This window comes from Macrotis lagotis, chromosome 2, assembly GCF_037893015.1.
Source record: "Macrotis lagotis isolate mMagLag1 chromosome 2, bilby.v1.9.chrom.fasta, whole genome shotgun sequence".
NCBI lineage: Eukaryota > Metazoa > Chordata > Mammalia > Peramelemorphia > Peramelidae > Macrotis > Macrotis lagotis.
In genome coordinates, this window is record NC_133659.1 from 32,436,353 (window position 1) to 32,451,221 (window position 14,869).

At 42.0% G+C, this 14,869-nt stretch overlaps 1 protein-coding gene across 3 annotated transcripts in view; it reads left to right on the top strand.

Moving 5' to 3' along the window:
- The first annotated feature begins 71 nt into the window (after positions 1 to 71).
- GPBP1L1 (GC-rich promoter binding protein 1 like 1) overlaps positions 72 to 14,869 on the top strand; it is a 74,253-nt gene continuing 59,455 nt past the window's right edge. The window contains exon 1 of one of the 3 annotated variants that reach the window (XM_074221554.1): positions 72 to 332. The gene's annotated coding sequence lies outside the window, so the exon portion shown is untranslated. Of the gene's footprint in view, positions 333 to 449; positions 555 to 14,869 lie in introns of those variants that run through there. The other 2 variants (XM_074221556.1, XM_074221555.1) reach the window with 2 other exon arrangements.

Below are 14,869 nucleotides of genomic sequence, written 5' to 3' on the forward strand. Positions count from 1 at the left end.
GCACCGGAGGCGGAAGACAGTCTGCGAAAAGCGCCTGCGCGAGCGTGCGGACGCATGCGCAGAGCCGGCCCCGAGAGGCTCGCGTCCTCCCCTCCCCTCCCCCAGCCCTCACCCCGCGCACCAGCGCGCGAGCGCCGGCCCTCACGCTGCGCGAGGAGGCGGAGGTGGCGGCGGCGAGGGGCGGAGCCGGCCGGAGCGAGGCGGTCGCAGTAAGAGCCGCCGCGGCGCCGACCGTCCCTGCGCGGACACGGACACGGACGCGGACGCGGACGCGGGGCCCGGCCGAGCAGGGACGGAGGACTCGGGCGGCCCCAGCCATCGCGCGCCGCCAGGTGGGGCCCGCGGCGCGGGGGGGGGCCCGAGGCGGGACCAACGGGCGGCGGGGGGGGGGGCGGGAGGAGACGTTGGGCCGAGCGCGGCGGTTGGGGGCGGAGCCTGCCGGCCCCGCCCCCCGAGCGCGCCCCCGCCGCGGGGCCGCGCGCCTCGGCCGCCATTTTGGGCAGAGCTTTGTTGTGGTTGTGAGGCGGCCGGCGGCGGGGGTGACGCGGGGCCCGGTGAGTCGGAGGGGGGGCGGGGCGGGACCCCCGGCATCGAGGGGGCGCCGCCGCCGAGCCAGGAGCGGGCGAGGGCGGCCCCCCGCGCCCCCCGGCCCGAGGCGGCCGGCGGGAGGGGGCGCGCGCGAGGGCCTCCCCTCCCCCCTCGGACCCGGGGCCGGGGCCGGGCCGAGCTGCCGCGCCGCCCGCCGCGACCTTGGGGCAGCCCCGAAGCGGGGAGCAAAGTCCGGGGGGGCCGGGCCGGCGGCGGCAGGGGCGGGGTCCCCGCCGGGGGCCGCGCCCGGGACGCGCCTCGCTGTCATCCGGGGCGCCCGGGCCCCGCAGGACGAGGGGCGCCCCGGGCCGGGGGGGGGGCGGGGGCCCCGGGAGGAAGCCGGGCGAGGGGCTGGGGGGGCGCCGAGGCTTGTTCGGAATCCTTACAAACTCCTCGTTTCCAGGTTATCTTTCGGTCACAAAATTCGCTCTTGTTTTGTTTTCGTTAACTGGAAGCTGAACGTTCCCAACCTACTACTGAGTCATTTTTTTTCTTAAAACATTTTTTGTTGCATTTCCTTTCATTTTCTTGTGCCAAACTACCAGAGATACCCAAATGGCTGCGTGTAATGAAAGGCTGAGAACAGGTGGTTTTGCCCTGAGAATCAGAATGTTCAAGAAAAATGGAAGTGAAAATGAATGTATGGGAGAAAAGGTTTTAGGACCTTCCTGTACTAGGTTCTGCTTCGTGGGCGCTTAGGAAATGCTGATTGACTTTCTGACTCACTGAAAATGACCATTTCCAAAACCTCTTTTTGGTTGCTTTCCTGGGGGAGGGGGCGAAGGGGCGGAGGGAGAGCAGAAAGTGATAAGTCTGCTCCTTGTTTATACTTCCTGGCCTTCAGGATCAGCAGGCTAAAAATAGTTGATAAGGGTACTTACCTTCAGTGAAGGCTTTTCTTATTTTGAGAACTAGATTTGCCGTTCCTTCGGGGAGCCAGTGCTCCTTTGCTATTTAATTCCCTGTTAACTGCCTGTGGTTTTGAAACACTTAAATTCCAGGTAGGATCTCTATCCACATGTAGAGAGTGTTTTTGCTATAATTGTCGAATGATAACATCCACCTCTAGATATCTTTATGCACGCTATAATTTGAACTCTCCCGCTCTGGGAAGGAGATGCTCTAGGTATTATTCCCATAGTACAAATGAGGAAACTGAGGCTTCGCTAAGTTCCATGATTTACCCACAATCAAAGGGCTGCTAAGTGTCAGGCAGAACTTGATTCCAGTTCTGCGTCCAGTGTAAGCCCTGAGCTTCCCTTTACTCATCATTAAAATGAGTGGAATAAATTCTTTCCACTTGGGCTCTCTGTCATGAGTATTATTTTTTTTTTTTTAGGTTTTTTGGTAAGGCAAATGGGGTTAAGTGGCTTACCCAAGGCCACATGGCTAGGTAATTATTAAGTGTCTGAGACCGGATTTGAACCCAGGTACTCCTGACTCCAGGGCCATTGCTTTATCCACTATGCCACCTAGCCGCCCCCATGAGTATTTATAATTGGAAAATTGCTGTTACTTAGGAAGTATATGCAAACTCACATTGAAGTAGTGTTCTTTCCTCACACCCTAGTGAATTGTAGGTAGTCAAAGAAACACTGTTCCGGGGTCCAGAGAAATTAAGGGACTTTCTTAATAACTCAGGTTCTGGAAAGACCTGGCATGATGTTTCAGTTTGTCAGGTGAGGAAAATGTAAATATGTTGGAAAGAAGAATCAATAAACTTTACAAAAGCAAAAGTCTTGTCAGAAGACTTGGGTTGGAAACTCAGTCATAGATTTAGAACTATGAAGGTCCTCACATCTTTGTTTTAATCATGTTTTTGAAAGTTTTCCCCCCAAAAAGCAAATATTTACAACAGGAGGAAAATCCTTTTTTAGCTGGGAAATTTGAGGTAGGAGTAATCACAAGGACAAATAGATGGGAGAGCCTCTATGGAGCCAAATAGCAGTGCTCTTCACTCCTCCTCCTCATTAAATTGGGAGTGGTCATACTCTGGCAGTCCTGTGATTCTCAGAATTGGAATAGACCCCAGAGGCATTTTGGTCCTACCTTGACCAAAACCGAAATGACTGGTTCATTGTCCACCCTTTGCTTGGAGACCTTTAGAGATAGATACCACCACTTTCTGAGAGGAAATCTGCCATGTGAATTGCTTTAATTAATAAACTTTTATTTAGGTCATGCTCATATATAACTTTTGGGACTTTGGGGCAAGTCACTTCACTACTTGGGAGCTCCAGTCATCAGCTGTAAAATGAGATAGTTAAACTAGAAAAATGAAGAATAGTGGAATTTAACAGTCAGAAGGGAGCAGGGTTTTTTTGTTCAGGGCAGAGTGCAGCAGTAGCATTGCCTCCCTGAGTATTCAACATACTCTCAGATCACATTAGCTTTTTTTTTAACTATTTCACAATGTTGACTTGTATGGACTGACAGTCCATTGAGACCCTTGTATCTTTTTCAGACAAACTGATGACTAGCTACTCTTCCCTTGTAATTAGACCTGTATAAGTTTGTTTCTTTTCTATTATCTTACCAAGTTTAGCCAAGGGTTCTAGCCTAGCCTAGTTAGATATCAGAGTAGGTAGAGCTCTAGGCCTGGAGTCAGGAAGATCAAAATTTAATCTGGTCTCAGATACTTGGTAACTATGTGACCTTGGGCAAGCCACTTAACCCTGTTTGCTTCAGTTTTCTCATCTGTAAAATGAACTGGAGAAGGAAGTGGCAAACCACTCCAGTGTCTTTGCCAAGAAAATCCCAAATGGGATCACAACAAATTGGACAAGTTTGAAATGACTGAACAACTAGCTTGTTGATCTTTTTTTCGATCCTGATTTTGTTATCCTGTGGGTTAGCTATATGATTTATGCCTTTGCCCATGTATTAATAAAGATACTAAAAAGCTTGGAGCTCAGCACAGATTCCTGGGATATATTACAACAACTACCACTACACATTTATAGATCACTTAAGTTTGTAAAGTGATTTACAAATATTATTTTATCCTTACCACCCTGGAGGGTTAGTATACTTACCATCATCATCTTATTAGATGAGGATACTGAGGCAGATAGGTGAAGTGACTTTACCCAGGGTCATCTAGTTTATAAGTCTTTATTTGGGATTTGAATTCAGGTCTTCCCCTCTGTCCCACTGTATATCACCTAGTAGCCTCAGAAATCTTTCTTTGACTATTTTTAATATAATAGAATATATACACAAATTATATTTATTTTTAATTTAACATTAAATTATTTTCTCTGTAGAACAAATTATTGTTCAACTCTTATTTTCATTTTAAGCATATAATAAATTTAATAAACTTTCTTATTTATTTTCCAATTACATGCAAACAGTTTTCAACATTCATCCTTTTGCAGGCTTTTGAGTTCCACATTTTTCTACCTCCCTCTCCTTGGCAGCTAATAAATCTGTTATAGGTTGTACATGTAAAATCTCATGTAACATAATATGTTGCTTTCTTTTCTGCTCATTTCCTTCTAAACTTCCTTCTATTCTGTGCATTTATAGAAATTCTTCAATGATCCTTTTTTAAGAATAATACTATTGCCCATCCCCCTTCACACTGAAAAGAAAAGAAAAATCCAAACATTTGCACCATGCATTAATCACAATGTATCATGCTTGAAGGAGAGATGGGAACTTGTGGGAGAGATGTTAAGGTAAGATTGACAGGCCTTGGCAACAGATTGGATATAATGAGTGAGAGAGTAAGACAATAAGGATCATACCTAGGTTTCAGGCCTATTTGACTTGGAGGATGGTGGTATGTATCCTAGACAACAATAAGGAAGTTTGGAAAGGAATAAGATTTGAAGAGTTCTGGACAAGTTGGGTTTAGGTGTCTACAGGATGTCTAATTTGAGATGTCTCATAGGTAGTTGGAGATTCAAATCTGGCAATTTGGAAGAGAGATTGGGACTGGGTAAAGTAGATTTGAGAATCAGCAACATAGAGACGAAAATTAAATCCTTAAGAGTTGATGTTCACTCAGCGAAATGGAAGGAGGAGAAGATCCAGGAAACCCACATAAGATTGAGGTCAAGGCGATGGAGAAGATGTTTGAGTGATGTGGAAAAGAACTCTTGGCAAAATGGTCTCGGTTTTTTTCATCTGAGAGGGAAAAGTGGTGCTTTGGGAAGACTTGATATGGTGTGGAATGGTAAGTCAGGGAAGAGTTAGAAGGATTTCCTTGCTATACTGATGATGAATCATAAATTTGTTATGGCCCCAGTAGCATGTTTTTATGACCTTCTCCAGCTCCATTAAGCAGCATATTAATAGGATCAAAGGAGAAGGATGTTGGGAATAATCCAGGCTTGGTTTTGAAAAGCAGTGATTCTAAAATAAAGGATAGGATAAGTTTGAACTAATTTACTAAGAGAAAGAAATGAGTTCTTGTTAGAATAGTAGTGATGACCTGGGACAAACCTGAGGGGCAGACTATTGGAGGTCTTAGTGAGGAATAAGAACAGGTTAGGGATAAAAAGGCAGAAGGAAAGATGGGTTGGTGTTTTTGAACATGTGAGTAGAACATTTTGGGGGTGAAATCTCTGAGTAGCTGAGGTAAAGTGGAATAGTAGGTGAGGGGAAGTGAGTAGCTTGAGAAACTGGAAAGTTAAGGAAATTTTAGGAGCTGAAGGCAAGAGATGATGATGAGAGATACTGTGAGCCAGCAGCTAAACTCACAGGAGGAGGAAAAAGAGTGTCATGAGGATCACCAGGATCTGAAACAGTTTGGAATTAGGCCAAGGGGGACTTTCAGTTATAATGTTGTAAAAAGGTAATAAAGGAGCCCAGTGTTCCCACATAAACTCTTGCAAGTAGATTTAAAAGTTCCTAAAATATCTATATCTTTACTCTTCTGCTAGGTGTTTAGCATTGGGAGATACACAAAAAAAAAGGTGAAATATATTCTAAGATAGACTTACTGGTAGCTAAGAAACTGGAAACAAAGTAGATGCCCTTCAGTTGGGGAAAGGCTAAGATAGCTATCACAAAGGCACAAACAAAAATTGAAGATGGAGCATTATGTGTGAGGAAGAAGCAGTGGACAGGACAGATGTGTATGGCTATACCACATAGTCTTATAGAGGGGAATGTTCAGAGGGTTAAAAATTGATCTGATCTGATCCCTATTTAACCAGATTGTCCCCAATCTTTGTATCTCCTAATATGGTTGTTGACCCAAAAGACCTGTTTGTTCAGTATAAGGAATGCTTTTTATTTTGCTAGGCATGTGTTTTAACCTCACTTGTTTCATAAGACTAGAAAAATTCTCTCACTGCTTTAACAGGGGGCAGTACTAAGAAATTGTCTCTTTGATGTTTTAGGGTGCAGTATTAGCTCACTATTATTAAACCCTGGACCTAATGTTATATGGGTGAAGAGAGAAGCTGTAGGATTAATAATTTTCTTGTTTTTACCAAAGTATATATGAGAAAATTTGTAGTTGATATTTTCTCCTTTTTCTAATTGGAAAATAATGGCTCATTTTGGAGAAAACCTCCAAAGGAGATCCTTTATAGGTATTTCCTGAAAGAACCATGTTTCTCCCTAATTACTTACCATATGTGATAAGAGTGTGACATACTCTCATGTTGATGGATATAGTGTAGCATACAGTTACTGTGAAATTTTTGGAAAATGCGGGATTTTTTTACCCAATTAGAGAAACTTAGTATGGGATAGTTCCTATACAAAAGGACTCCCTCTTAGAATTTACCTGACAAGTATGACTTGGATTAATGCAGATCAGAATTTTCACAGTAACTGTAAAGTTGCTTTCTTTTAGCTTGTAGAAGGCAGTTTGGGCAGTTAGCTGTGGTTCAATGGATAGACCAACAGACATGAAGTCAGGAAGACTCATCTTCCCAAGTTAGAATCTTGGCTCAGACACTAGCAGTGTGACCTTGGGCCTGTGGGATGCTTTGTTTGCCTCATTTTCCTCATCTGTAAATTGAGCTGGAGAAGGAAATGGCAAACTACTCCAGTATCTTTGTCAAGAAAATCCCCTATCAGGTCACAAAGAACTGGTCATGACATAAAGCAACCAAACAACAACCGAAGGCAATATTGGCTTATTTTACAATAACAATTTAAGTCAACTCAGAAGCCCTTTCTTAAGCCCTCTCTCCTTGGATTGGACAAACTGTTGGTAGGGTCTGGGGATACAAGGAGAAAAAAGAACCTTATATTTCCCCTGAAGGAGCTTGCTTTCTGCTGAAGGAATAAAGCAAGTTCACAGAATCTTTATGAAAGATTGAGGCAAAAAAGGACAATAACAACCCATCATGTCCAAAAGAGTTTTCTTTTAGGAAGTTTAAATATATCTAAGGGGAGAGGCCATTCCCCAGGGATAGAGAACGAGGTGGGAAGACAGATAGTGTGTCCAGTTAGTTGGAGAGTAGATAGATGGCAAGGGCAAATAATATTAAATATCTAGAACAAGATTTTGGAGTCCTTACCTGAGAAGTTAGTATTTTGTTTTTAGATTTGAGTTAAGAGCTAGTGAAGGTTATTGAACAAGAGGGTGACAGGATATACTTCTAGTCTTAGGAAGATTATTTAAGGATCAGATTGGATTGGAAAGGGACCAGAAAGAAATTATAGATAATAGGCCAGAGGTACAAGAAAACATGTGAAAATGGAATGGGGCAGATTTACTAGGCTATTGGAAGTGAGACAGAGGGAAAAGTAGAGGTAGAGTAAGCTGAGAAGCATGATGGTGCCCTCAAGTGTAAAAGGGAGTTTTGGGCTAGGGGAAGATAGGAATTCAATTCAGAAATTCTGAATTTGAGATGCTGATGGTAGTATCTGGGTAGAGATAAAAGTATGAGGGCTAAATATATCATTTGGAAATCTCTGAGAGATGGTGAGGAGAGAACATGGGCCAGGACAGAGGATGGGAGGTGCACAGTGATTAAGAAAAGGAAAAGTCTGATGAGGAAGAGGAGAGCCTAGAGGCAGCAGCAGGGTAGTAGTGAAGGGCAAAAGTTTCTCACAGTGACTGAGGTGACAGCAGTGCCCCAAGGACTGTCAGAAGACTGATATTCATAGGCAATTATTGATAGCCTTTGAGAGATCAGTGTTACTAAAATGCTTGGGTCTGAAACCAGATTAAAAGAAATGGAGGGAAGGGGGCCGCTAGGTGGCGCGGTGGCTAGTGCAAATATCACTTGAGACACTTAATAATTATCTAGGTGTGTGACCTTGGGCAAGTCACTTAACCCACATTGCCTTGCAAAAACAAAAAGCAAGAAGTATTGGAGGAGCAAAAAATGAAGAAGTAGATTCAGTCAGAGGTATGGTAGAGGCATAGTGTGTGTGCCAGGTATTGTGTTGAGTTCTTGTGGGATACATAGAAAAGTAAAATAACAGTCTGTGCCCTCAAGGAGCTTACTTGCAAATGGAGGAGACAACAGTTGTAAACAATTATGTTCATATATAAGATAAAGTGTACATGGAAAAGTGATCCCAGAGGGAAAGAGTAGGACAGATCACTTGTGAATTTTGAAGATCAGGAAAGCCAGCAGCGGGGCAATGAATAGAGAGAGCATGCCTAGCACGGGAGATGGAATGTTGCAATGGAGTGAGTGGCTTTGTTTAACCAAAAAAAAAAGGCCAATGTCACTGAATCATAGGGTGTCTGTGTGGGGGGGGTGGGATAAAATATAAGAAAACTGGAGAGGTAGGTTGAGGATAGATTATGATGGGATTTTAAAACCAAATACAATTTAATATTTGATTCTAGAGTTTATTTAGAAAGTGATGACCTAGGGGTGGCTAGGTGGCACAGTGGATAGAGAACCAGCCTTGGAATCAGGAGTACCTGGGTTCAAATCCAGACACTTAATAATTACCTAGCTGTGTGGCCTTGGGCAAGCCACTTAACCCCATTTGCCTTGCAAAAACCTAAAAAAAAGCGATGACATTGTTACACTTTCACTTGAGGAAGCTGGATGGACTAGAGTAAGGCAGACCAAAAGGAGGTCAGGTCAGTATAGGATTGGTATTTGGCTATTATAACATAATTCTATCGATAGGACTTGGTAAATCTGAATATGAGAGGGTGGGAGTAATGAGTTGAGAATAACCTATACATTGCAAGCCTGTGTGACTAGGGCCATGCTAGTTAACCCTGGGGACAATGGTTGGGAAGGAAAGTGATAACTTTCACATTAAGACAATTTTACTTTTGTCAGATATGAATTCCTTAATGAATTTGACCACTTTGAGAGGAGGGTCACTTCTTTTTATGGTCCTTTCCACCAAATTCCTGTTAGTTTAGTAGGTTCTTTTCATATCAGAGTGCAGTGTTTGCTACTGTTGACTAAATAGGTTAGCTAGCTGGTGATATAACATAGGAAAATCATATCCTGCAAAGTTTACTTCAAGAATCCTAGTGTTAATTAAGGATAAGACAGTAAGTATTTACTTAACACTCAATGTATGAAATTGAGGATACAAAGTAAAAAGGCAATTCCTGTCTTTAAAGTGTTTATATTCTACTAGGGGTTACACCATGATCGTGGAGAAGTAAATACAGAATAGATATAAAATTTAAAAAGGTTTTGGGAGATGTGGCATCCCTAAAAATTGGGGGAAGATTAGGCTGAGCTTTGAATAATAGCTAGAATTCATTTAGGTGCTCTTATTAGCCCCAATTTACAGATGAGAAAACTGAGGTATGGGGAAGTAACTGATTTTGCCCAGGGGTGAGAGGGGGGGATAAGAGGAAATGTGTACAAAGGAGGTACAAATATTATGTCTGAGAGTCAATCTGATTTGCCTGAAAATATGGGAAGTAGTGATATGTAATCAGTCTAGGAAGATAGGGAAGGGATTGAAATGTCATACTTGGGAGTTTATATTTTATTTTAAAATCAGTGAGAAATTGTTGAAATTCCTTGAGCATAGGAATTATTTAGTCATATTTGTGCTTTAGGAATATCAATTTGGCAGTTGTATGGAAGTAGATTGGAGAGAGAAGAGACTTATTAGAAACTCATTAGGAAGTTAACTTCATTGAGCAAAGAGAAAGACCCTGGTCGTTGTTAGCCAGATATGGGGTGAGTTGCTCATGGAATAGAATTGGGGAAGTTGGAGGAGTGATGATTGACCCTTTCGTATGGCAGGATCTCTGTCTCCCTTTGCACTTACCCTCCTCTTCAAATTCTGAATTGCAGCCTTGCTGGCTGCCTTTCAATTGAGGTCTCTGTGGATTTGTAGGTGCCTTTTGGACTCAGGAAGCTCCTCAAGTCTTCTTGCACATAATCATTTTTATGTGTTCTACTCCTGCTTGTGTATACATGTCTTCTCCCCCATTAGAGTGTAAGGTCCTGGGAGTCCAAGTCATGAGTGCACCAGCTATAGTAAATGATGAATGCATCTTATTGATTAAGGATGGGGTTTGGGAGAGTCACAGAATTTTAGCATTGGGAAGAACTTTAGGGACCAAGATCAACTCATGTATGGAAAGAATTCACTCTACATCGTTCCGATGAGGGATTGAGGCCATTGTCTTGAAGATCTCCCAGGATGGCAGTCTCACCACTTTGCCAGGATTGACTCCACTTTGAGACAGCTCTGTTAGAATTTTTTCCTAGTATCTAATTTTAATTGATTTTTTTGCAACTTTTATCCATTGCTCCTAGTTTTGCCCTTTGGGGACAGTAGAACAAGTCTAATCCTTTATCCACATTCAAAGCCCTTCTGAAGACAACTGTCATGACCTTGACCTCCTCTAGACTTCTCTTTTCCAGACAAACATCCTGATTTTCTTTTGTATGACCTCAGGCTTATCAGGGTCCTCCTGAGAATGTGGAGAATTAAACATGATATTCTAGATGTGGTCAGACCCGGACATTACTCCTAAATCTTAAAAAAGAACTAATGCTTTCTTATTTTTTGGAAGCTTTCTGTGGCTCTCAGTGCTGCTCAAGATCTCATTAGCTTTTTTTGGCACCTTTGCTGGTTCATATTGATCTTATAGTTGACTATTTAAAAGAAAAGCAAATCATAGATCCTTTTCCAACAGTTATTGCCTCTATATCTCCTGCATGTTATTTTTGTGAAATTGACTTTTTGTACCCAGGTGCCAGGCTTTTTATTTATACCTAGTTAGTTTCTTCTTATTTGATTCAACCCATGACACTACATTGTCATTATCATCCAGTCATCCACTCAGCCTTGTATTATTTGTTCATTTGGTGAGCATATCATTTATGCTTCTATACAAGTCATTTATAAAAATGGTAAACATCACGGTGAATAAGGACGGATCACTAGAAAATTTCCAAATTAAATGTCAAATTATTGCCACTTAAAATCTGACCATTAAGCCAGTTCCACTTCCTTATGCTTCAAAGCTTTATTTTTATTTTTTCATTTCATCCTGATATTTAATCACTGATAATTCTTTGATAGGCTGCTTGACTCTTAATTAACACCCTTCCTAAGAAGAAATCACAACTCTGTTTCCAGGTTGTCAGAAATATTTTTTATCTACCAGATCTAATGTGGTCTACTCTCTAAGCCTTTCACAGACCGTTTCTGTTCTACCTTTCACTCCCCCACAGGAAAACTTCTGTACCTCTCAGGTTGCTTCTGCTGCTATCTTCATCTACTTTTCCACTACTTATGCTTATTCTGTTCTCCCTAGCCAAAATACCCTCTTTTTTCCTTTCCTATCAACCCTTGTTCTGTAATTAACTTTTAAGGCCAAGTCTTTTTTTTTAGTTTTTTTTTTGTAAGGCAACGGGGTTAAGTGACTTGTCCAAGGCCACACAGCTAGTTAATTATTAAGTGGCTGAGGTCGAATTTGAACTCAGGTCCTCCTGACTACAGGGCCAGTACTCATAGCGCCACCTAGCCACCCCTAAGGCCTAGTCTTAATTCCAGCTTCAGCTTTTAAATTCCATATCCTACAACAATCACTTCTTTTTAAATAATTATGTCTTTAAAAAATTCTAAAAAAAAAAATTAAAAAAATTCTAATTTGGGGATGGCTAGGTGGCACAGTGGATAGAGCACCGGCCATGGAGTCAGGAGGACCTGAGTTCAAATCTGATCTCAGACATTTAATAATTACCTAACTGTGTGGCCTTGGGCAAGCCACTTAACCCCGTTGCCTTGCAAAAACTAAAAAAAATTCGAATTATTTACCAATGTATGCCCTGGTATTAGAGTCAGGAGGGCAGAAGTTCAAATTCAGCCTCAAACACTTTACACTTACTAGTTGTGTGACCTTGGACAGGTCACTTAACCCTGATTATCTCGCATCCAGGGCCATCTCCAGTCATCCTGATTCATATCTGGCCACTGGATCCAGATGACTGGAAATGACAGTGAAACTGGTGATTTAGTACAGAGCACCACCACCCCCCAAATCCAATTCATGTGATTGTTGTGGTATCACCTCCCTGATGTCCTGGCCTTCGAGAGCAAAGGATAAGTAATAATAACCCTTCTCATAATCCTAGTAATGAAGAAAAATTAATACCATTTTGTCCCAAATAATACTTGGGGACAAAATATACAACATTCTACACTCATAAACCCATATTCTGCTACTGATAATACTTTTTTTTGGTTCTCTTGGACAAAGTTTGGTCATTGTGGGGGGTTTTTTGTTGTTTTTTAGGTTTTGCTAGGCAATGAAGTTAAGTGGCTTGCCCAAGGCCACACAGCTAGGTAAGTGTCTGAGGCTGGATTTGAACTCAGGTATTCCTGACTCCAGGGCCAGTGCTCTATCCTCTGTCACCTAGCTGCCCCCATTGTATTTTTTCTGAGTTCAATTGCTTATGTTCTCCTAGTTCTGCTTGATATCAGATCTTACAAGTCTCTTCATGTTTCTCTAAATTTGTTATAAAAATAGTCCATTTTATTAATACACTGTAGTTTGATCAGTACTTCCCCAATAAGTACCTATTTTACTTCCAGTGAGCTACCACAAAAACATTCTGTTTTGAATATTTTGATTGGGATCTTTCTGTCTTTGATATTCTTAGGGAGTGTTGCTAGGTCAGCAGGTATGAATTAGGTTAGTGATATCTTTTATAATTCTGTTCTTTCCTTTTTTTCTGTATTATCACACATTTTAACATTTACTTATATATAGTCATCTTTCTATGCTGTTTATTAGGTTTACTATGTCTACTCAAAGAAATTTGTCAAATTTGTCGTCACCATTCATTTATTTATTTTTAGCAAGGCAATGGGGTTAAGTAATTTGTCAAAGGTTACTCGGTAATTAAGTGTCTGTGGCTGGATTTGAACTCAGGTCCTCCTAACTCCAGGGCCGGTGCTCTATTCACTGTGCCACCTAGCTGCCCCTGTCACTGCTTTGAAGACAGAGAATTTGCCATCTATATGTTAGGGCTAATGTTAATGTTTTTGTCCTTCATTCTCAAAGAAGACCATGACATCAGGGAGGTGATGCTATGACAAGCACATGAACTGGATTTGAGTGGGGGAGAGGGTGCTATGCTAAGTCACCAGCCTCACTTTCTCCTCCAGATCCATCTGGGTCCAGTGGTCAGCTAGGAATCAGAATGACTGGAGATAGCCCTTGTTGTGGGGCAATCAGGGTTAAGCAACTTGCCCAAGGTCACACACTAGTAAGAGTCAGAGGCTGAATTCAAACTCCTGTCCTCCAGACTCCTATTTTCTTGAGTTCCAAGTACAGTAGATAATGTATTCTACATGGCTTTACTAAACATAAAATCTTGTCAGGAAGAATAATAATGATACCCATCCCTCCCCCCCATGATGAGATCATGTCCTTGAATTGCCCCTAGTTCTCATGTGGTATTCTCCAGTTATCAGCTAAGTCCATTCAACTTTTGGATCTTTTGCCTGTTTGTTCTGTTGCCAAGATCCTGCCCCAAATTATCCCACTGCCACTTCTGTGTGAAAGTAATCACAAAATCATGGTTGAATCAGCATCAGATTTATGTCTTCAGCTCTCACCTTCCTGGCTAATCTCCATACCATTTAACCCCAACCTTGAACTCAGCCCTTGCAACCCCTTTGGGCTTTGTCTGATTGCTGTACTTTTTCCTGACCCTACTTTGAATTAGGCCACCCCTCTAACCAATCTTTTGATATTGTCTTAGAGTCAGGAGGACTGTCTGTCTTGTTAAGAGTGTGTTAAAGGGGTGGCTAGGTGGCATAGTGGATAAAGCACTGGCCTTGGAGTCAGGAGTACCTGGCTTCAAATCTGGTCTCAGACACTTAATAATTACATTACCTAGCTGTGTGGCCTTGGGCAAGTCACTTAACCCTGTTTGCCTTGCAAAAACCTTTTTAAAAAAGAGTGTATTAAGAGGGGGCAGCTAGGTGGCATATTGGATAGAGCACCAGCCCTGGAGTCAGAAGGACCTGAGTTCAAATGCAGCCTCAGACACATAATAATTACCTAGCTATATGGCCTTGGGCAAGTCACTTAACTCCACTGCCTTGTTAAAAAAACTAAAAATAATAAAAATTATGGGCAAGGACTGTCTGTCTTGGTTACTTGTCTTCCATGTCACCAGGGGCTCATTTAATGCTTAATAAATACTTGCTCTATCTCTTATCTCATAACTAGGCCCTTATTGCAGCCCTCTTCACCACAGCTTTTGGAGACCTTCTCCAGTCTTCCAAGGCTCCCCTCCTTCCATACCTTGTCAGCTGAGGATGTCATCACATACTCTAAAAATTGAGATCCTGTCAGATTACCAAAACAAGACATGACAATAGTCTTCTCACTAAAACTAACTGTCCCTGCAGCTTCACTAAAGAAGAGGATGTGTTCAGTGCCCTGAACTAAAGGCCTTGAGCTAAACCAGAACTGTCCTAGGCTTTGCCTCAGGTACTTAATAAGTTGGTCAAATATGTTTAAAAGTCCTGAGGAATCATTAAGGATAACTGTAAATCATGTATGGCATCAAATAACCACACAAAACCTACAAACTAAACCAGAGGATACGTTTCAGGTCATCTTTGTGCTTATCTGAAATATTAAACTAAATTGAATTATTTCTACAGCTGTTGTTCCTTTTCTTTTTTTCTGATTTTATTTAATTTATTTATTTTGAGTTTTACAATTTCCCCCCTAATCTCACTTCCCTCCCCCCGCAGAAGGCAGTCTGTTAGTCTTTAAAGTATAAGAGATAGCAAAATTACATTATAATATAATGGTTTGTTTGGGATTTTTTTTTAAATTAAAGGTAATAGGGCAGTTAGGTTGGCTCAGTAGATAGAGCACCGGCCCTGG